Source organism: Orcinus orca, chromosome 11 (assembly GCF_937001465.1).
Source record: "Orcinus orca chromosome 11, mOrcOrc1.1, whole genome shotgun sequence".
NCBI classification, from domain to species: Eukaryota; Metazoa; Chordata; class Mammalia; order Artiodactyla; family Delphinidae; genus Orcinus; species Orcinus orca.
The window spans coordinates 65,818,561-65,843,143 of NC_064569.1; the positions used below are offsets into that span (position 1 = coordinate 65,818,561).

Consider the following 24,583-nt stretch of genomic DNA (forward strand, 5'->3'; position numbering starts at 1 on the left):
AGTCTCTTTGGCCCAAAGCCTGACCTCATAACCACTGCAGTATATGCCCTCTCTATCCTATTCATCCCTGTGACAGCCACCTCTGCCCAGCCCCTGCTTGTAGTAAGGTGCTTGGAATACAATGAGCATTCCATAAACTTCATTGCATTAATTAATTTCCATAAGCTTTTATTTATTTTGAGTTCATTTATACATTTTACCCCAAATTTTAGCCATTTCAGACTGGAAAGCTTCCAGATCAAAGAGCACACTCCACATACAACACTATTTTTGGCAAATAGATTCCAACATCTTGTCAAGCTAACAACCTGCCGCCACTGACACACAATAGAAACTGCTCAATTTCTATTTCCAAAAAAATACAGTAAATTATTTGTTTTAAAAATATAACTTAAATTAACATAATCAGATTTTTGTCTTACCTGGGTATTATATTAAGTAGCATTTAAGATGCTATTTATAAAAGTAGCATTTAGGGTGTCAAATGGTCACTCATTCATTTGTGCTAATGATGTTCAAGTCCCGACCTGCTATATGACCCGTATCTTTGAACTGTGGGCTTTTCTGAATTTTATCTGTTAATTTGAGCCTGATTTCTCAGCTGCTGTTTCTGTTTGTCCATGGACTTAACTCTTGTACTCCTGACTTCTCCTCTTCATAATCAGATAAATTCAGATAAAGCTGCTTCAGGGAAGAAGTCAAAACCATTGCCAATAATAGCAGTTGCCCTACTTCAGTCTATTTTCAACACAAGCTGGGAGATTCTGTTCACACCAAAGTCAGACCAGCACCACCACCCACTGCTCACAATCCTCGAGGGGCCTCTTACCTCGCTCAGAGTAAAAGAAAGCCAAAGTCACCGCTATTGCCTACAATGTCCTACACGATCTGCATGCCTCTACTCTGATTTTATCACTGATTTTTTTCCTAATCTATTCTCTTATAGCAGAATTGTCCTTTTTGCTCAAACATGCCAGGAATGCTTTCACCTCAGAGCCTTTGCACTTGCTACTCCCTTTGCCTTTTCCCAGAGAATTTCTCCCTCATGTCATCAAGGCATTCTCTGCCACCTTACTTAAATTTGCAGCACCCTTCTTTGCTTTATTTTCAACCAGGATATTTATAGCTATCTAACATACTATATATTTGCTTAAATTGTTGCATTTATTGTCTAGTCCCCCTGAACACTATGTAAGCTCCATGACACAGGCACATTTCTCTATTTTGACCATGTTATATTATGGAGCCTAGAGAAATATTTGGCACACAACAGATGCTCAAAACATATTTATCAAATGAGTAAATAAATGGACATGTCATTATCAGCTTTTGCAAATGTTTGAGGCATGGATTATTATAACTAAATAATAGTTACTAAACTAATAATAGTAATTAGTTTTTAGTAATAGTTACTAAACTAATAATAGTAATTATTATTACTAAATAATATTACTAAAGTAGCCAGTTTACAGAAGCTAATATACGGTCTTGTTTTACTAAATCTTTATGTTTATCATTAATATTTTTATTTTTAATGAAAATTTTTAAAGAATATACTAAAGACAATATTATTTCCAAGATGAAGACTGACTCAAGTAGATTTAGTGCTTCTAATACTCCTATTGTCAATTTGCTGCTAAGGTAGATCAAAGAAAAAGAAACTGAAAGCCAAGGATGCATAGAGCTAGACATTAGTATGGCTTTGAAGAGAAAGAGATCTGAGCCCTGGCACTGAGAGGAAGTTGCATAATAAGGAACATTTTCTCTCAGAAAAAGGGATGTGCATTTTGGGGGCACTGCTTTGTTTCCCAGGGGAATACCATGTTTTCATCGAATCCATGCCTTGACCTGATTTATAATTTTAAGAAAATAGATCAAATGACCCTTTCTCATTATAAGCAAACCTTTCAATCTTTCTTTCTTAGCCTCAGCCTTAGACAATCTGAACTCAAGTTAATCTAAATTTATTTTTCATCATTTATCTAAACTATATCTACAATTAGTAAAAGTAGGCCATCATCTATTATCTAATACCACTTATACTGCTCCCTTTACTTGGAAAGTCTCCTCTAGGAGAAAGCCCAGCCTCCATCAAAAGCCATCTACCTACAGAAATTTTAAAAGAGGAAATAAAGAGAGAGTGCAACAGAGGCAGACACAGAGAGACAGAGAGACAGAGAGAGAATATTTAATTTCACTTTGACACCAAACAAGAGCTCTTCAATTATTTTGAAATCCTATGTGTGGTTTTTATTCTCCAGTGTTTTATTAAACATTCCCACCTCCCATAACCACTTCTCTCTAGTGAGTCCTTTTCTCTCATTTTCTCCCTTTCACTGCCACAGCCCTGGTCCACATCAGTTCTTCTGGTAAGGATTATGGTAACAGCCTTCTAACTAGTTTCCTTTGTAGAATCTTTACACTCCAGACAAAACTTCAGATCTCAAAAAAAATCCCTGAAATTCAGATCTGCTCATCACACTGTTAAAAAAAAAAAAGCCTGACAAAGTCCCACTGTCCACATGATAAAGTTCCAAGATCAAGTGGTTTAGCACGGCATACAAAGTTTTCCATAACCTGACTCTGACCAAATTTTCTTGTGCAACTCTAGCTAGCCAAGTCTAGATACATAGGACTATTCACTCTTTTGTTGTTTTGTAAAAAGAATAACCTTTACTAACTGAAAATATAAAACAAAAAAATGCAAACAGTTTTCTTGTCATTTATGCAGTTTCTGACAACCTTTTGGTAGAATAGGAACTGAAATCTACAATCTTTATACAGAAATTGATTTTCCTGGGTCCCTGGAGATTGTTCATTTTTTCCTATTTATAAATCTTACATTTTTAAAATTGACCTCAAAGTCTAAGTAGTCATGCAAATGCTTATGCCTAAACACACAAAGAAGTTATTTTAAGCCGAATCTACAACGCATAGAAAACTGGGGCAGACTGCTAAGTAATGCTTAGTTCAAAAACTCATTTAAAAGAAAACCTTTTGGATTGTTATAGTTTATGAAAAAAATACAAAGAAGGCAATTTGAGCAAAATAATACTACATTTAAAGTAAGACAATTAAAGATAGACTGATATTCTGGAGGCAGATTATTATTATTTGTTGTCAGATACTTTTACATGCAGTTTCATATTAAATAATTTAATTATAAACTAATTACACATAGATTAGGTATTTCCCAAATATTTAAAAGTCTTAATGAACACAGAATCTTCTTTCTCATAGATTTTTGAGGCTCAGAAGAAGGTTGACTATGGAAAGGAAACAGAAGAAAGTGCCAAACTATTAAAATGCTGAAAAGAAGCTGCACCTGAATGTATTCAGAGTAATAAGACTAACTGTTACAAGGCATCTTTGGAAAGAGATAGAAAATCTTGTCAATCAATCAAAAGGACAGGATCTGGCATTCTATTCTTTTTACCCAAGTATTTTCCCCATGACAGTTTTTATTTGATGTCTTTGTTGAGCTCTTGCTCTCTATGCAAGTGGGTTTGATCTGTATCTAGAACTACAGTGATGGCCAGCAGGTCTGATCTGTACCCAGAGCTACAGTGAGTACTGGTCCTAGCAGTTAGTACTTGTTTTCTGGCATCTGGCTACAGGTTTGCCCATAACATTTGCAGGGCTTATGACAAGAGTACAAAAGGAGGTTGAGTGCTGTCCGCCTTCCTTTCCCACCCAAAACAGCTCTGTCCCACACAGTGAAGAGGCTCAAACACATGTGTGCACATGTACATTCTGGCCCACAGGTTTGAGCTCCTCCACTACAAACAGCATCTCTTTGGCTCAATGGTTCTATGGGTGCACATGTCAGAGTTGAGGTCTATAGACAAAGGAAGAGGTCCCTTCAGGCCTTGGGAGCAGGCTCAGGTTATTGGATCAGGGCATTTCAGGGTTCCTGGTACATAGAGATGACCTAAAAGGGGTAGTAGAGGACCTAGTTGAGCATATCCTCTTGACCTGAAGAACACCTGTTCTGGTGGGATGAATGAGATCAAAGGAGGACCAGAGCAGGGCTCATTAAAGCACAGAACACAGAACAGAGCTACCCAGACTTTGTCAGGTTCTGGATGAAGAGTGAGGATGGAGTACCAATAAGTATTTCAGCAGCTGCTAATACCATGAGAATGCTGCCATGCAGGCGTAAGGAACAAGGTTGAGGAAACTGGAGGTCATATATAATGCTCAGTTAAACTGGGTTTATAAGATATTCCCTAGGCTTACTTTTTATCAGAGACCCTGCTATACACTGAATGTTTGTGTTCCCTCCAAATTCATATGTTGAAAGCGTCTCCAATGTGATGGTATCTGCAGGTAGGGTCTTTGGGAGGTGATTAGGTCATGAGAATAAAGCCCTCATGAATTGGATTAGTGCCTTTATAAAAGAGGCCCCAGAGTGTTCACTGAGCACATGGATTGTGGCTCATTCTTTACTCCAAACAAAATACATTACTGATATATACTAAGGATACTATTTGTTGATAAATTGAATTAAACACATATATTAGGTTTTCTATTCCTATACTATTCTGTTAATCTTTATCTTGAAGCTAATGTTTATCGATGTCTTTTGTGAAAAATGTGACATAATATTCAGATATTATATAACCAGGAAGGTCTACAGTAGATATATTATCTTCATTGATCAGGACTATCAGTTGGATAGCAAAGGGCCAGAAAGAAAATATTTTAGGATTTGCAGACCATACAGTCTCTTTCCTACCACTCAACTCTACTGTTGCAACACAAAAAAAGCATAGATAAGATGTAAATGAATGGGTATGGCTGTGTTCCAATAAAAGTTTATTTACAAAAATAGGTGATGGGACAGATGTGGCTCTCATCTAGACCAGTCTTCCTCTACCATGACTATACAAAAAATAAGGCATTTTAAAGAATAAGAGGAACAAGACCACTTCACTGGGGTCTGAACCAAAGCAGAACTACCTGTCCATTAATTCCCAGTGAAGTATGGATATACGGATGCTGGAAATCGGGTAGTACCACTCCATAGCGGTTCAAGGACTTCAGATATTACACAGGAATTAGAAAATGGTAAGGGAAAGAAGGTTTTTAACACTAGCCCTCCTGCTGATGAGAGAAGACCTTCAAATTATATTACTAGAGTGCCTATCCCATCATCCTCTTCTCCTATCTTTGATCTGAGATGATATATCTGGGCCAAATCCCAGGTATAGAGCTGAGGTGAACAAGCTTTTAATTACAGTGACTTACATAAAGTCATCTCTGTCCCAAGGATCTTAGGGCCCTTGATAGCTCCCTCTTAACCATGTCCTCTTGCTTCAGGGACTACTTTCAGTCCTTGCTTTCTGAACCTGCTCACTCTACCCAGCCCCATTTGAGGACCCTTCATTTCAATTTTAGCTCTTGATTCCTAACTTTCTCTTTAAACTTGAAATTGCATGATGTCTTCTCGTGTGAAATTCAGTCTTTGGTTTCTCTCTGCCCCAAGCTCAAAGCTCCAGGTCACCTCCACTCAATTCCACAATCAAATGAGGCTTCTGTGGATCCAGGACAGGTCAGAGTTCTGAAAACAGAACTTGAACAAAAGAGGAAGCCAGACACCACCTTTAAAGAAAATATTCTCCCTTTTCCTTGACAATAAAGAACTCAAGATCATTTCTGTGAGAACCCAAACTTGTCTTTCTTCATCAGAAGTAACGAACATTTTAAAAAGTTCAGAACCATTATATTCTATCTGTTAGATGTTAAGGAAGACTAGAAGAGGTAAAAAGAAAGGAACATATTCCACAGATAAAGAGCAACCCGACTATTCCAACCACCTAATTGCCTATGCCTTATATTTTGGTTTCTTCACTTGGCAGATTCCAAATTATCTTCACACACATTCCAAATTTCAGCTGAACCCCCAAGAACTGAATATTTTTCAAACAGCTATTTTATATATATATGTATATATATATATATATATATATATTCCCATAATAATAGATATACAAACATGAGATAGATGTGTATGTGTGTATGTGTACATATTGTATGTATAATAACTTCCCTCAGAAATATACATCTCTCATGAGCTTTGGGTAATTTGAACCTCAAGCTTGTCTACATGTTAGTTTTTCCAATTTTCATGGATAAATTCACATTTGTTTTTAAGTTTGAATTTGATACTTGTGTAACTTTAATCTATCAGTACAGCCACAATAAAATCATTGACTACTGAACAGAATTTTAAAAGAAAAATATATAAATATATTTATAATCATATTCTATATTTAAAATTTATTTATCACCTCTTAGGTACAAGATACTATTCAAAGCTCTTCACAGATTTTAATGTGTTTAAAAACAACACTATGAGATAAGTTTCATGAGTATACCAATTTTAGTGAAAACAAAAGAGGTACAGAAAGTCACAAATATGTGTGGCAGAGCAGGGATTTAAACACAGGGTATACCCCAGAGTCTTCACGCATAACTACTTCTGTTTTTTTTTTTTTTTCCAAACCAATGTTATGATGTACTAATTTTGTATAGTCATCATAAAAGAAAAGCCTTCAAAGAAATTGCTATTGTAAATAAAATATTCATGACAAGAAAGAATAAAAAGAAGGCCAAGTCTGAAAACATATCCACCTACACAAAACTAACTGAGCTTCACCTAGGGAAGTTTATGTGCCTATTAAAATATTCTAATTAGCTGTCTTTTATTTTTATCTTATTTTCCATCTTCATCTCTTCCATAACCTTCAAATGGAAATGGGATAGATGTGTAGTTGTTAAATCCACAACAATTTACTAGGAAAAGCTAAAGCCACATATTATAAGCTTTTCATTGCAGAATAAATGACAGATTTTCCGAAAGTAGTCATTGTGAGCAACAGAAAATTCTGAAAAATTTTCAAGCAAAACAGTGAAAGCTGAAAAACTCCTTGGCATACAAAGAGGATCCTTAAAAATTCTGGTTCAATCTTGTGATCACTTTTGACCCATCTCTGAACATTTTCCAACAATACATCAAGAGATAATGTTTACATTTAAAAAAACCCCTTTCATCATTGCTATTGAACACTTTTCTGGTGGGAGTGTTAACTGGTATAACCTTGTACAAAGTTAGTATATACTCCAGGATATCATTATAAGGAAATAATCAGAAATGCAAATCAGGATTTATATACAATGATATTCATAATTAAACTTACTAAAATACATTTACAATCATGCCAGTTTAAATGGTATACTCTGGAATACTTGGATGAGTGAAGAAGTACTTTAATTCTGCAGGGAATAAAACCAAAAAACAAGAAAAAAAAATGGTATAGAAAAATAGTCCTAAATAGTATTGTTTCATAAAGCACTGGACAAGAATATATGTCATATATATATATATATATATATATATATATATATATATAAAATTTGATTTCAAATATATAAAATTATGCTGGAGGGTCTATGAGGGAAAAAAATTGTGTTGTTCACTTTCATGTTTCAGGCACCTAATTCAATATCAGGAACATAATTCATGCTCAATGCAAAAAATAAAATTAACAAATGAATTAATATTTATAGTTGGATACCTGGTCAGGAGTCCTTTGAAGACCTCACCATTTCCAACTCCTGAGCTGATTACTTATCTTGAAAGACCAAGAACAGCTACACAAGCAGACATCCTCTATTCAAAGGAAGGGTCATTTGCATTCTCTTTTAGCATCGCAAAATTAAGCAGTAGAGTGTTTTTATTTGTCCATGAAAAAAAAGATAATAGCCTAGTTACAATCTCATAGGATTCTTGTGTAGTTTAGATGACTCAAGGCATGGAAAGCGTTTCACACATAAACATATAGCACTAAAGAAATACGTGCTACAATTACTGTAGTACATTTGTTCCTTGGTATCTGAGGAGAGTTGGTTCCAGGACCCCCACAGATACCAAAATCTGAGGATGCTCAAGTCCCTTGTATAAAATGGCATAGTATTTGAGTATAACCTAGGCACATCCTCCTGTATACTGTAAAGCATTTCTAGATTACTTACAATACCTAATAAAATGTAAATACTATGTAAATAGTTGTAAATACAATGTAAATGCTATGTAAATTGCTGCCAGCCTGTGGCAAATTCAAGTTCTGCTTTTTGGAACTTTCTTGATTATTTTTCCCACGAACATTTTTGATCTGCCCTTAATTGAATCCTTGGAAGAAGAACCTGGGGATACGAAGGGCTGACTGTAAATTGAATCCCTTAGGGCCTATTGAGATGCACAATGTGATTTTTTGTCTTCTGCCTGCTTTTAGTTCTATTTTCCGTACTGTCCATCAATGTCAGTGTGTTAGCTAACAGTGTGTCTAATACTTAGTAGATCTTGCCTTATCATCCTTCAGTTAAAATCCCGTAACATCTCCCCTGTGTTTGTATGACAAAATCTAAACTCCTCATACTGACACAAGAGACACCAGATGGCCTGGCACACCTCTACCTCTCCTGTCCCATCTTCCACGAGTAGGTGCCCTCAGCCAAACCACATTTCTTATATTCCCTCAATTCTCTACTTTGTGGACTTTGCAATGCTGTACCCCAGTTTGAAATACAATTTTCCGTTGATCTGACTTTTAATCTTCCTTTAAAATCACAACTGTCACCTTCTCTCTCTTCTAGCTGGATCTGGGGTCCCTCTTCCATACATGCCTCAGTGGCCTCTGATGTCACTGCAGCTTTCCTTGACTGACCTCCACTTAGACTGGCACATGTTCAAGGTCAAGTACTGTGTCTTAGTTATCTTTTCCAGTACCCAACACAAAGCTTAGCCCCAGATAGAGGCTCAAGACATAATTATGGGATGAATAAATTGCCTAGCATAGTGTTTTCAGCTGGCTTAGTATGGACACAAGAACAGAGCTTTATGAAATCATTTTATTGATGTGCGACTACACTGAATTAGTTAAAATTTACAGTACTCAGTTTCAAAACCAAAAAGGCTTGATTTTTCATAGAACATTTTAATAATTTAAGGCAGGTTTACCAAAGAGGCCAATTAAGCATAAAAGCACATTTAGTATGGACCTAGCTTTCCAAGGTACCTTGCAAATTAGAAATAAACCACTTTATGTTCATAGGCATCTCATTGGCATGCCTCATTTTCTAATACAGCACTTTATTGTTATAGGCTTTGAACATCTGCCTTGTTTTTTTCATCATTAGCATATGTGTAACCTTATGTGTAATAAAGGCATTTATGATATTTCAAATACCATTAAGACTCCTTTCCTAAAATAGTCTAACAGTTAATGGGAAGGATTTAATATTTCTTTCTAACAAAATAGAAAATGATATTTTTCATTTTCAAACAGTGACAGTGTTTATCAATGAAAAATAAGAGCTTAGTAAGATTAAGTCAAAACAATGAAAATTTATAAATAAATTTTTAAAAACATGAATATCTTGTATTAAAAAAAAACTAAACCAGAAAAAGGCAGAAAAGGTAAAAGGCAGAAAAAGAGGGTTTACCAAGTAACACAATAGGCCAATAAACATAAAAAGTAAATATCCTAAGTGACTAGAAATATACTTTCTTCATTTGTAAAAGGAAGCCAGTGTTTCCACATAGTATTATAGTTGTCATATATAAGATAATTAATGTCACAAATGTCATTTATAAGGTGATTTAGGCAGAGTAGGCACACATTCAACTAGGGAAATGTAAAGTCACACATTTCTTTGGAAGGCAACTTGGTAATATTTATCAAAATTGAAAATTCAGGTATTCTTTGACTTAACTCTGCTTCTAAAAATTTATCCTGCCATATACTATTAAAATGATTTTAAAGGTATGTAAATGTATGTTCATTGCACTACTTTCTGTGTCAGCAAAAAAACTAGAAACTTAATGCCTATTAATTCACGTATAATTACATACAGTGTTATATCTCCAAACAATGGAATACTATACAACCATTAAAATAAATAGATTGTTTTAGTTTTTACTGAACTTCCTTTTATAATTTTAGCTTTTTTTCAAAAGTGTTTACTTTCTTAACTGTTTATTATAAAATACTTTTAGATTTATAGAAGGCCTCCTTCCATCAACATGAAATATTTCTCCATTGGTTTAGTTATTTAATTTCATTCATCAGTTTGTATTTTTTCTCATATAGATCTGTATATATTTTATTAGATTAATACCTAAATATTTCACTTGTTCGGGTGCTAATGTGAATGGTGTTGTGTTTTTAATTTCAAATTCCACTTGTTCATTGTTGGTATATAGGAAAGCGATTGACTTTAGTATGTTAGCCTTGTATCCTACCACCTCACTTATTAGTTCCAGGAGTTTTTTTGATGATTCTTTTGGATTTTCTACAGAGACTATTATGTTATCTGTGAACAAAGACAGTTTTATCTTCTTTTCAAAGAGCTCTAAAGATATAGTTCCCATAAAGCCTTCATCCTGATTTTCTTAATATCAACATCTTACATAGTCCCAGTGTATTTATCAAACTAAGAAATTAACACTTTTATTTTTTAATTATTTATGTATTTTTAAAAAGCTATGTCATTTGAAATAGATCAATAACATATAGTAACTGTAGAATAATCAAGCATAGATAGGTAGGTGACCTCTTAAGATCAGTTTTCTAATAGCAATTTATCAAATGAATCTAGATTTACTTCCCATTTGTGACATTTAAATAGCAATAAATTAGCAGCCTGTCTTATATATGATTCTTTCCCCCTCAGTGCCACAACTGAACCCCATTGTTCTATAAAAATAAACAAATGAAAAATAAAAGTGATATGCAAGTATTTGTGTTTCATCCTCTCATTTATTTATATGATTATTTCTTAAAGACACACTGAATCAGTACTACATGAGCAGATTGAATTGGAATTGTGAGGATAGATAGAAAATCTTTTTAAGTCTGTTTCAATAGAACTAGAAGAATCTAAGGAAAGACTGTATTTGTTAATTGGTCCTGCCCTTCTCTGTTCCAGCCCAGATTCCTCCCCTGAACCCTTCCATACAAACTCTGTACGTAGAGTCAGTCCAATAAGCAGACCTGCTCAGAAATGTTCTTCTTTTCTTTAAGCCCTACCCACATGTACACTCCTACTGATGCTATCATTCAGAATACCTTACCTTACCTTTCACCCTGGGAGTAGACTAATTTAAGTAATATGCAACAAGCAGAATGAAGGCCTTGACTTTTACATTGTATGATAGTAATTCACGTACTGAGTTGCTAAATAATAACAAATGCCTGTAACTTCTTTTTGCAATCATTTGAGGAAATGGATTAATTGTAAGTGAGGATACTTTATTTTAACCCTTTTAGAAGTTATTTTTTAAATGAGCATTTTCACCCACACAAAGTTAGGATCTTTTTGGAGGGATGCACTCTCTCATAACTTATTCACATATAGATAAATACTTTATTAAGACCAGGAAATTAGGAAAAAAAACTTTAGGAAGTTATAGTATTCTGATACAAATAAATGACACATTACTGACAAAGTTGGAAATTCAAAATAATTACCTTTATAGAATAATAGATTTGATTTCTATTTCTTATAGTAAACTTACTAAACTATCCTGCATGGTTTAGCCTTTTCCTTTCTGCAATCTACTGTCCTTTCCTTGATAACATACTGTAGAAATAAATTAACTCATTTATTACTCTATGACATTTTAGTATTTAAGCTGTCATTTATGCTCTTATTTTAAAGAATAATCACTTGTGGATTCTCAGTGTTTTTCTTCTTATGTATTTTTTGGCATTCCTTCAGTGTTCTTTCCTGCTATTAACTTTAATCTGTGAGATCATATACATGAAAACTAAGAGGAATTTAATGAGAGAGAAAGTATAGTATGTTCCTATTACTGACATCTCCATGAATTTTATAACACTCATTTTCTTTTTAGTAATTTTAAATTACTTATAAAAAATGGACTGACAAAGTTATACTTTATTTGTAATGAGCAGTATTTGGCACTTGAAAAATAGCAGATAATGCTAACTTAACAGTAATGTAATCTACGACAGTGCTACACCCCTCTTTCCTGCCAACTCCATGTACTGAATCATTGGCAAGTGTAAATCAAAAGGAAACTTACATGTAGGACAAAGCCTGTTTTTTCTCAAAAATCCTGAGGATTAACTAACATGTATAAACACACTCTAATAACTGCAAATAATATACAAATCCAAATGCATATTATTTATATTGTACAACATACTGGGCTTATATAATTAAATTAATAAAAATGTAATTAGTGAAAAAATTCTAAGTACTGTGCCACAATTATTTCAGCTTCATCTGTTTTCTGACTTATGACTCATATTTGGAATTGGCTGCTCTTGAACATTTACTCTGATGTTCAGTCCAGGCCTCTGAAGACTATCATTGGCTTCTCGCATTGGCTCAGATTCTCATATTTGAACTTAGTGCACGTCACCTGAATGTTTCAAAGTCACCTCAAACTCAATGTCCTCAAAATTTACTTTCTCTATGTCTTCTCCTTTTGAATACGGTTCTATATACACGTGGATTATTTTATGACATTATTTTATGACATTATTTTCAAATCAGAAATCTGGGAGTCATTCTAAACTCCTTTTTTCTCATTGCTACACATCCAATAAATCATCAAGACTTATAAACTCTACCCTGGACACATTTCTCCTCCTCTCCTTCCCCGCAGTCCTTATCACCTCTTACCGAAACTCTTACCAAAAGTTTCCACCATAGCAGTATCACATACCGGGAAGGACCTTAAATTCTCAGCATACCAACTTTTCTGTTCCTCATGTTTGAACTAGTTCTTACAATATTATCTTTTTCCATGAAGATTGTGAAAATCAAGGAAAGGATGTTTCTAGATTTATAATTCTTATGTAAATTTCTATTTGGGGAAAACAGTATAGAAGAGTAGAAAAGTGCATTAGATTTGTTTCAAATAGATTAGTTTTAGAACTTCAGAGTACAAATACTGTTTTTTGTTTAAATTTGGCTGAATGATGCAAATACCCAGAATATCAACATCTTACATAGTCCTGGTATATTTATCAAACTAAGAAATAAGAAATATCATGACAGTCTAGTCATTAGTGAAATGAGGATGATATTTCCTGATAGAGTTCTTACTGAGATTAAATTAGTGAATTAGATATAACATACAAACTTCTTGTCTCTTTATCAACTCTACTATGCACTTACCTTTCAGTTACCAGACATTTATATATATTTTTTGGTTTCTGTTATGGGTTGAATTGTGTTCCCCCAAAAGATGTTGAAGTACTAACCCCCAGTATCTATGAATGTGACCTTATTTGGAAATAAGATCTTTACAGATGATCACACTAAGATAAGGTCATTTGGTTGGGTCCTAATCCAATATGATTGTGTTCTTATAAATAGGGGGAATTTGGGTAGAGAGACAGACACTTACAGAGGGATGACAATGTGAAGACACAGGGAGAAGACTATCTAAAGCCAAGGAATCCCTGAGACAACCAGAAGCATGGGTCAGATTCTCCCATACAGCTCTCAGAAGAAATTAACCCCGCCAACAGCTTGATTTCAGACTTTGAGCATCCAGAACTGTGAAACAATAAATTTCTATTGTCTAAGCCACCCAGTTTGTAATACCTTGTTAAAGAAACCTCAGCAAAGTAATGCAGCTGTTTTATATAAATGTGTCCGTTCTTGTGTTGTTTTCGAAGGTTAATTAAGAAAAAAGACTCACTTGGAATACGTAGATCACTTGTCATGGCACTTAGTAAAGTTCTCAGGTAACTAGATAATTAATGAAAGATATTTATAATGCCAGACATGAAATTCTATCAGACTCAGAGGAAAACATGTTCAAATAATTACCCTTATATTCTACAGAGCCAAAGGGAAGGCCTCGTGATCAAAAGAGAAGCTGAAAAAAAGTCATTCATGTAACATTTTTCCTTAAGTTCTCTCTGTATGACTATCACATGGTATTCTGTGTAGCTCTTTCTAACTGCTGAATACTGTTCTATTAAAGAGGATGCTATTAGAGACCAGAATCCACTCTAGCTAGTGGGGGATTCGTCATAGCATATTAAGTTACTGAATCACTGGGAGGGCTAAATAAACTGACTTTAGGTTAAATATTTAGCAACGAATCCTAAAGCTACCCCACGTGACAAGTATCAAGGGGAACTGCTATCTTTTCCCAGTCAGGAAGTCTCTAGCTTTCAGGCACCACACAGTGATCAGGAAAACAACAGCAGTGGCAGCTCCAGAAGCCCAGCATACCTACTACAGCTGGCAGCAATAAGATCTCTGCCACATTCCCTGCCTCTCAGCATCCGCAAAGTGGCTAACAAGATGCTGAGACCTCTGTCAACTCTTCCACAGAAGCCCTAAATACCTCTCTGTTGTGTTTTCCAGCTGATAGGATGGAAGCCACAGAAAGAGAGCTTTCTGAGAGGTCATGAGATTGACTGAACCTGAATCAAATCCTATCAGGAGCTCCGGCTGCAAGAGAATCTTGAAAATGTAGGTTCTAGCTTTCCATATTCTGCTATTCATCAAGACCCATTAGAAGTGGGATGGTGTTGAGCATCAATCTACCACACCCACCAGATAAACTAGCAATGTTTGTTTGATATGGAAGTAGCTGAGTGCCCAATGAAATTTCTTGTATAGGAGCTCTTACTCTTCACTGTCACTGTCAGACCATTTCCTTCTGGAAAATCTCCAGTTTTGAAGCCCAAACTCTTGGGCTACACTGCCTGCTACCTTTCTTTGTTGTAGTAATTTAAAGATGTAATTTAATTACTTTCCCTCATACTTTAAATATTTTAACATCTGGCTCAAAGCCACTTTCTTTTTTCCAGTCAGAATTCTTGATGATTCAACATTCATGCAAAAGAATCTTGACCTTCTTGTTTTCAATGATTTGATCCTCAATCACATCTTAGCCACCCACTTTCAAGGTCATGCTATGTCCTGCTAACATCAATAGCTACACCCTAATTACCATAATCTAAATTCTAAATATCTCATTTCTATATATCATTTTCTGTACTTCTAACTATTCCCTCAAATACCCAAAATTCAGTTATTCTTCAAAGCTAGGAGTACCCATATCCACTGCATATCATCTCTTCATTCTGCCTCATGTCCTCACATCCCTAGATACCCATCTTAGATACTGTAACCCATCATTATAATCTTACAGACATCTTCACCTTTCCAAGCATCGCCTTGTCTTCTCCAGCACTTTCTAAATCATTTTTCTTGCCTTATAATTTTCCCTAACACCTTTCTATCCATCCATCTATCTGCTTCTTTTTTCACTTGACAATAATTTCCACAAGGCCAAAGACGGTTTTGTTCACTGCTCTTGCCTCAGAATGTACCATACTGTCTGGCATGTATTAAGAACTCAAAAAATATCAACTGAGTAAATAAATGACATAGTTATCTTGTAATAATTCCTTAATTTAACTAGAACACTGGTTGTCATGTTATAGGTACTCAAATATTTTGTTGAATAAATGAGTCATAAAGAATTGCCATTCTAAGCTGAAGCAAGCCCTTACAATTCTATTTGGTCTACCCATTTAAAGCTAAATGGAAAAGTCCATTTTGTAAAGTCAGTGATACACAAGAAATACAAAGGTATCCTATTCTTTTAGTTATATGAAATTTGAATATATATATTTGAAATGTTTCCTCTTTTTTATTTTCCCTCATAAAAGTTCCCATCATTTTAATGATAATTTCTTCAATTAAAGTAACCATATAATTTCTAAAGATTAAAAATATATGAGATAACTAATTGAATGAATTCTCAAACTGGTCAATTAAAATAACTATATGTTTTATTAATATTGTACTGAAACTCTTATTCTCTTCAAACTGATTCTATCCTCTTCAATTTGTCTTTAAGAAAGGAAATTAAAGGGGCTTCCCTGGTGGTGCAGTGGTTGAGAGTCTGCCTGCCGATGCAGGGGACATGGGTTCCTGCCCCGGTCCGGGAAGATCCCACATGCCGTGGAGCGGCTGGGCCCGTAAGCTATGGGCCGCTGAGCCTGCGCGTCCGGAACCTGTGCTCCGCAATGGGAGAGGCCACAACAGTGAGAGGCCCGCGTACCGCAAAAAAAGAAAGAAAATTAAAAAGCTTGAAAATATTTAAAGATTCATTTTAATGATGCCTTTCAGCAGTCATAATGTAGTTCCCAAGCTATTAATTACATCAGGTAAGTCAACCATGACAATCTATTAATAGGAAATGGAGAAGAAAATTAAATTAGAAAAATTATTTGAACTGATTAGCTAATTATAGAGAGATCTACATTAATAAGCATGCAATAGGAGAGCCTATATCTGCCCACTTATATGCATGTAACTTTGATTGTTTACAGTGATGTTGCTTTCATTACTATAATGAGCCATCCAGAGATCTATAGTATGCCAAATTACATGAAATAGTATATTTAAAAAAAATGTTTCAAGTCCTGTGTAATTAACATGCTGCTAAAACCTGCACAATCTTTAGCTGTAGAGGCATATCACACAAAATGCTATTTAGAGCTTATCATAATATTTATGATGGATTATTTTAAAAATGGAATTATCTGGGTTTATTCATTTGTAACCTCTCACAATGCAAAAGACAACTGTTGTTTTCTTCCCTTTCTCCTTTCTGCTTTCTTTCTTTCCTTCCTTCAACAAATATTTTTTGGTGACCTACTATGTGTCAGGTACTTTGACAGGTTTGGCAGAATAACAAATAACAAGACAGACAAGGTGTCTGAGATCTGAAGGCTAAGAAGCAGTCAGTCAAGGGAATACTTGTGAGGGAGGGGTCAGGATGCTTTCCTGAGAGCATACACACAACTTTTCTGGTGGGAAAAGCATAGTATATTCTAAGAGCTAGTGTGTTGGGAACAGAATGGATGACTGTAAGTGTGTGAAAAGAGAGTAGGTAGGCAGCACTCATACCATGTAGTGTCTGGTAGTCCAGGGAGGGAGTTTGGATTCTATTGTAAGTGCAATGGGAAGCCAGTATAGTGCTTTTTGGGAGGGAGGAAAAATGGGTAGTGTCAAATTATCAAAGTATCATAAAAGATAATAGTTAAAACTTCTTTTTATTATATGTTGTCCTAGTTTGTATTTAATGTTAGAGAATCACATAAATCCAGAAACTACAGAACATTTTTTTTTGAAAAAAGAGTGGTGTTAAATATTCATAGACAGATTGCTAGAGTATAACTAAATGACTAGAGTTAATGGAAAACAACCTGTTCTTGACACTTACAGATCTAAGGAGTCACACGAAAGAAAATGTGTGGCCTAATGATCACTAACAAAAGATCAGAGTGAGTTTTGAGCCTTCTACACACCCTAGATAACAGTCCTTAATAAATACTGCTCAATACAGTAACTCTGGTGAGTGGTAATTTGACATATTAATCATCTAATTGAGGTTTATTCTAATCTTTAATCATGAATTCTTGGGAAAGAGCCAATATATTGCAAGCTTCTGCAATGTATGATCCACAATAGCAAGAGCAGTTTATATATAAGTACTCAATATGGCTGTTTTCTTAATTGAAGTATGATTTTTAGTAGTGATAAGGCAACCAAATGGAAAGATTTTGAAATGTTAATAGACTTTTGTTAAAACCACTGCACATTTTTATATACAAATCAATTTTTTTATCTTATGAAGAAGTTAAATTATCAATACATTCAGAACTGCTTGACTTTGTATTATAAAGTTTACACTCTAGGTTGTTATGTAAAGATAAGAGCAAGAATTGATTTTTGCAATTGTTTTTATTCCAACCAAACATAATCAGAGAATACATTTATCTAGGGGAATAAATTACGATGCATTAAGGAAAATACTTAAAATATAGCTTTTTATGTATATTTGATCCATCATGACTTTTTGAAAATATTAAATCTGTAGATTTGAATATGGAAAAAATGTAAACTGGACTGCAAACATGCACTATTCAAGATATTTAAAGCTAGCTATTTAACTGCTTCAAAATAATCTGTTGCAGGTTATATTTTTCCTTTGATTCTACTGCCTATACCTCCCCCCAGAATGAATAAGTATTCTCATATGTACACATATACCTTCTTTTTAGAAATATGCATTGACCCTCTAGTGTGGATTCTATATATAAAATACAATATAGGCAAAATTCAATGTAACTCTATGTGTCTCTATGTTCAGAAGATATGATACATTAAAATAGACTATCATTCCTATCTGAAAAAAATGTTTTAAAAGTTCTCATACAGAAAGCTTTAGATATAAAAACTTGAATCAATCATTCTACATCTCTTTAAGTACATAATAGAAATATTTCTGACTAGGAAATGACACAAGTTTTCTGCCCCCAAGCTCCTTCTAGCTCAGTAGTAAATCCATCCTACATATTACTGCAAAAGTTACATCACTTCTTCATTTTATCCCACTTTGTTTCCCTCCCATCCAAATTTTTCCTTAGAAGCCCTTTTCCATGAAAATAACTCTCTTATTTAATTCTTCACAGAATTCTTTCCACCTGCCTGCCCTGACTGAAACCAAGCTTTCTTTGGAATGCATCACTCTCCTATCCCCTTACTCATGGGGACAATATTCTGTATTAGTTAAGGTAATGGTAGCTTCTACAACAGAAAAAGTCTTAAACCTCAATGGAATTGTTTTCTAATCAGTGGGCCAGGGAACTCTGCTCCACACACTCTATCAAGGACCCAGGATGATGGAAGTTCTGTGGTCTTTAACATGTTGCTTCTAGTTTGTTTGGGGAATCAACACCCACCTGTCAAAAGATTACATGGGATTTTACAGGCCAGAAACTTGTGCTTGCTTTTGTGGCCACTAATTCATTGGCCATAAATCTGTCAGATGGCTGCTCTTAAGGGCAAGGGAAGAAGGGACATATCCTGTAGCCCAGTGCCTGGAAGGAAAGGAAACCGGTTTTGCTAAACAGCTAACCAGTCTCTCTCAGTCTCCTGTGCTTCATGTACAACAGGCATAAGGCTTACTGGCATTTTTCTATTTAGTAAATAGTTCTTTATTCATTGAGACCCGTATAGAAATCACACCTTCTTAGAATTGACCACCTTCTATATTCTCATCAATGTGAGAAGTTTTAGTCTTCATGTGGTTGACCCATTCTAAAACCTAGCTTCCAGTTTTGTTTTGTCTTTTAAATTTATTTAAACATAAAAAAAATATTCTTTGCCTTCCACCTCTTCTGCTACATATTCATGGATGCTTGTGTGCACTGCTTTACACATTCTGGTCATTTGAACATTTGAATTATTTCAATTCTTGAATACTGTGTCCTTTTCCTCATCTGCATGCCTCTTGAAAATGCTATTTGTTTTGGCAAAGCTCTATTTATAAGGGATTTTTTTTCCTGCCCTTTCCTTCCCCAGTCTGAGGGTGGTATCTGTACTCTGTGTTGTCTGAGAAGCTAGAGCTTACATCCATAATGTGAAGGATACTGAAAAATGAAAATTTTCTACTAACTTCAGCAAGAGCTTTGACTGAATTTTTCTACCCAAACCTCTTGCCTTGCTAAACCCATACTGACTCATGAATAGCAGCTAAACCATGGCCCCAGTGCCGCTCTGTCTACATCCAATTTAAGTTGCTATGTTTGTGGTAATTTATTATTTAGCACTAGGAAACTAATCCAGATCATTTATATATGTTTTCCTAGCATTGTGTACTAACTTGGTTACAACACTCAACATACTATAAATGTGGTTCATTCACATCTTTCTTCCTGGTGAGACTCTGAGTTCCTTGAAGGCAAGATGCATATCTCATCTATAAAATTTAATAAATCAGTAAATATTTTATTGCTGAATTGAATAATATACTTACACAATAAAATTCCTATAAATTTCTCCACTATTCTTGTCTAAGAAATCTAGTCATTAGTAAAAGAGATAAAATTTAAAAATCAAGACATTCTAATAAAATCTAGGTCTCAGCAGTGGACATTGTTGGCTTCTTTTCTCCTTTCTAAATATCCAGATTTTAGAACAATTGTTTACCCCTCCTACATGCATCCCAGGTAGTCTGGGAAAAGCTAATTAATCTCCTAATTTCAGAGTACCTTTTTGACTTGAGAAAATCAGCATTTTTACTTCTTTGTCCTCAGGACACTATCTTAGGGATGCACCCTCAGTGAATCTCTTACTTGGAATCCTGAAATAGAAAGTGTTCTGTCTTCTACTAGATGTGAATAAAGATTCATGTGGCCCTGGTTGCTAATGGAAGATAATTTGTGGCTGTGAGTTTTGCCTCTTTGGGGATGGAGATGACATTTCTGGAGGGCAGAGCAGAGAAACAGATGAAATTGTGTTCTTGATGACACAGTTGAAGTACTGTACCATCTAGTACTGAGTCCTACCTTATTTTTGGATTTTGAGTTACTGGTCAATCTCTTCATGGTTCAAAACTAGTTTTAGATGGGATTTTGTTGCTTTAACATAAGACACAATTTCTAAAATGGATACAGTTTCTAAAACTATGTTCTTAAGGCATTACTAGGACTTGATATAAAGTAAACATTTAGTCACTCAACTAGTTGTCTATAGAATGTCAAATAACTGAATTGATAATTTTGACATGTTAATACATTCCTCATATGATAATGTAAACAGAAAATAATGTATTTTTCAGCTTAATGTTAAGTTACAAAACTAGAAGTAACAAATATCTGATATTTAAAAATATTTAACATACTTGATTTCTTAATGATATTTATCTCTAGCTCCTCATAGTCAAATGGTTCTGCATAGGTTTAGTCTACATATGATTTATATCTGTTTTAATAGATATAGTTATTCATATTTTTGAATCCTAATAACAGAATTATACTTATGCTTCTAGATAGGAATATGACCTAATGGTTAAAATAAAGAATTTCTCTCCATGAGAATTTAAATTAGACTTTGATCAGAACCAAGGCAATGGCATAATAGCAAAACTGCTGGGAAATTCAGTTAATTTTGTAAGAAAATCCATGCCAATTATATGGTCAAAATATTTGTGTCTTGATCTATTTTTTTGAATCATAATGTTTTCTTTGCCTGTAGGAAGTGGGATAATCAATATCTAATTTTAATAGGTGTCAGTACTACATAAGCAAGACATAAAAACAGACTAAGAAACCAGAAATGGGCATCTGATGCATCATTACTTTTCTCTTTCCACTGGACCATTCCCATCAGCATACAAACATGCTGCAATTTCAACTATCCTAAAAAATGCATTTTTAATCCTTCCATCTCCTACCTACCACCATCCCATTTTTCTGCTTTTCTTTAGAATAAAATTATTTTTAAAAGTTGTCTCCACGATATAGAGATGTATGGATACTGAGGGGAAAGCGGAGGATGGGATGAATTGGGACATTGGGGTTGACATATATACACTACTATGTATAAAATAGATAACTAATGAGAACCTACTGTATCGCACAGGGAACTCTAGTCAGTGCTCTGTGGTGACCTAAATGGGAAGGAAATCCAAACAAGAGGGGATATATGTATAAGTATAGCTGATTCACTTTGCTGTACAGCAGAAACTAATACAACATTGTAAAGCAACTATACTCCAATAAAAATTAATTAACAAAAAGAAATGTACACCTATAAAAGTTATTAGTAACAATGTAATTTCAATTATAAATCATTTTATCTGGAACTCTATGAGGTGCTAAATAATTTTTAACAAACATGCAAAGTAAGAGTAGATTATACTTTCTTAATCTCATTCTAAAATTATATTTAAATTTAGCACCAGATCACATTCCACAGACAAAAGAAAACTAATATAGGGACAACCTCTGATAGGAGCAGTCTATTAAACAAAATTATATTTTTATTTTAAACCTGCTTTGTAAGAACAGGGGTTACAATTTCTGGAAGGAGCCATATACAAATTAAAAATGAGCCATAATTTATGCAAAAAACCACAGAAGTCGTCTCTACTCACGGTATTTACCTCCACTCTTTCTATTCCCTTCCAAACCCTCCTGACTAAAACTCATTTTGACAAGGGTATACAGTGACACCACACACTCACTCTCAAATATCTGCACAGTTCATTTCTCACCTCCTTTGAGTTCTTGCCCAAATGTAATACTCAGATTAGCCTTTCCTAATACCTCCAGAATTACTGTTCTCTTTAGTGCTTAATGATTATCTGATATACTCTATATTTTATTTATATATTTATCATCATCATCAGTCACTCCCACTAGAATGTAGGCTCCACAAGGGAGAGTCTTCTATTTATTTTTTTAACTTCAGTATCCCGGTTCCTAGAATAACGCCTGGCCATTTGTAGACACACAATAATTTTTATTGAATGAATGAGAGAGCACCATTGATCCAATAAGCAAGAATTAGGGCAGTCATCATTAATAGGCAGAGGATGTCAGGGTACAGTCTTAATGCATACAGGTTGATTGAAAAGGATCAAGAACCCCAAAAATGTTATAGGTAACAGGAAATCAGACTCAAGAAGAGTAGGTAAAATGCATAGGACTCCACCTTTCAGAATAGAAGTAGATAAAGCATCAGCCTTCTACTGAAAATAATATTCATACATACTGCATATATTCTAGAGACAGAACTTGTTTTGAACAGAGCTTTTTTATAAGTGGAAGCAGACAAATATAACTTCTATGGAATGAAATAAAATGAGTTCCTGACAATGAGAGGGAATCTACATTCCATTCAAATTACTGGGTACTTATGTGTTCAGCCCTAAGCAGTAGTGACTTATCATTGTCTATGCCCACAAAATATAATTTAACTTTACAAATTTGTAAATAAGTAAACAAACAGAAATACTAAACCAGCAACACAAGCTACAAAACACATCATTAAAAGTATTTCCACAGAAACATCAGAATAATTATCTCTATAATCAGCAGCAGAGGAAATGTGCTAAAGGCAAGTTTTATTTTTCTCAGAATCATGGGACTGTGGTGCTCACCCACACAACAGAATCAGCAGCATGAACAAAAGAAAATTATATTTTACACATAAAACAGTCATGTGCACTCTACAATTAGACATAAGCCAATGAGTGTAAAAGACATATTTTATAATAATGGCTATGAAAAGAAACACTTGTGGTATTTTTCAATATCAGTAAAATGTATCATATTCTAATTTTGGATTATTTCTAAAATTAAAGCATTGCACCAAGAGTTACAATTTTAGAAGATGAGATGCAAGAAATCAAACATCTTCATATATAACTCATTAGTGAAACTGTTTTCTTTTCAACACAAAGAAGAACTCATCTGAAAGCAAAGAAGGCATCGGCTATCAGAGTCAATGTGTCAGAGGAATAAAAAACTGACTGCCAAAATGAGAATTATTTTTATTTTAATGGATTTCATTAGCAAAGAAGACATTTCTCTATATTAAATAAAGATTTAAGAAACAAAATATAAAAATGAGGTTGTTATAGATTTTTATAGCCAATCAAAAAAGAGTCCTGAGCCTAATGCTAATATCTCATTTTCCTTTCCAGCATCAAATGATGAAGTAACATCTTAATTTCCTCAAAATTGTATTTTCCTATTTTCAATCTAATATTCTTAACCTTTTATTTTATGTTGCACCATTCTAAAATCATGAGTAATGCATTAAAAAACAAACACAAAAAAAATTGTGGGGAAGAGAGAGAAAAAAATGAGAGGTCCAATGAGAGAACTAAAGCCCAATCCAATAGTCCAGCATGAAGGAATAACCTCCGGGAAAAATATAAACTTTATATTTATTCCAATTATAGATATAGATATATAGATGGAGATAGGAGAAGGAGATAGAGAGACAGAGATAAATTATCTATGCATCAAGATTGTTCTAGGTACAATGGTGACCAAGGCTATTTCTTGTTCTGTGTCAGCTTAGTTAGAACTGTTATTTTAAGTAAAAAAATTTACTAAGTTTACAATATTGAAATATTTAAGGGAATTTAGACTTGAATATATTATATTTATTAAAGTGCAATTTAAAATGATGTTATCTGCCAAACAATTTAAACCATTAAAGGGAAATCAAGGTATTAACTATATGAATGCAGACCAAAATATAAAAAGGTATTAATTAAGTTTGTAAATGACAACATATAAATTTAACAAAGCTCTGTAAAGGTGAATGCTAAAATTTGTTAGAATTAAGAGTAGAAAAATATGAGTCACAATTTAAAATTTAAGGCTAATAAATGAGAGAATAAGAGACTAATAACTTTAAACCAATGAATATTAATTCTTAAAACTAAAGTAATCATCTAATAAAATTTTTCTACATGTTAAAATAGACCTCATAGATATATGTGAAAGGTGGGAAGGAAACCCCCAAAATAAATAACCATAAATGTACATTATTTTACATAGTAATATACATCAAAAGAAAGTGGATCATAGTATGCTGAAAGAAACATGAATTGAACTCTTGACCAGGGAAGACTTCAGTAAGAAGGTGACATTTTAGAGTGAGTCAGGAGATTGGTTCAAGATGGTAGAGTAGAAGGATGTGT

At 34.1% G+C, this 24,583-nt stretch overlaps 1 protein-coding gene across 24 annotated transcripts in view; it reads right to left on the minus strand.

The window, feature by feature from the left end:
• The window catches only part of PPFIA2 (PTPRF interacting protein alpha 2), a 475,585-nt gene that overhangs the window by 234,748 nt on the left and 216,254 nt on the right, over positions 1-24,583 (minus strand). Inside the window, exon 1 of one of the 24 annotated variants that reach the window (XM_049694315.1) lies at positions 7,581-7,704. The exons of the other annotated variants lie outside the window; for them this stretch is intronic. The gene's annotated coding sequence lies outside the window, so the exon portion shown is untranslated. Of the gene's footprint in view, positions 1-7,580; positions 7,705-24,583 lie in introns of those variants that run through there. 24 annotated transcript variants of the gene reach the window in all.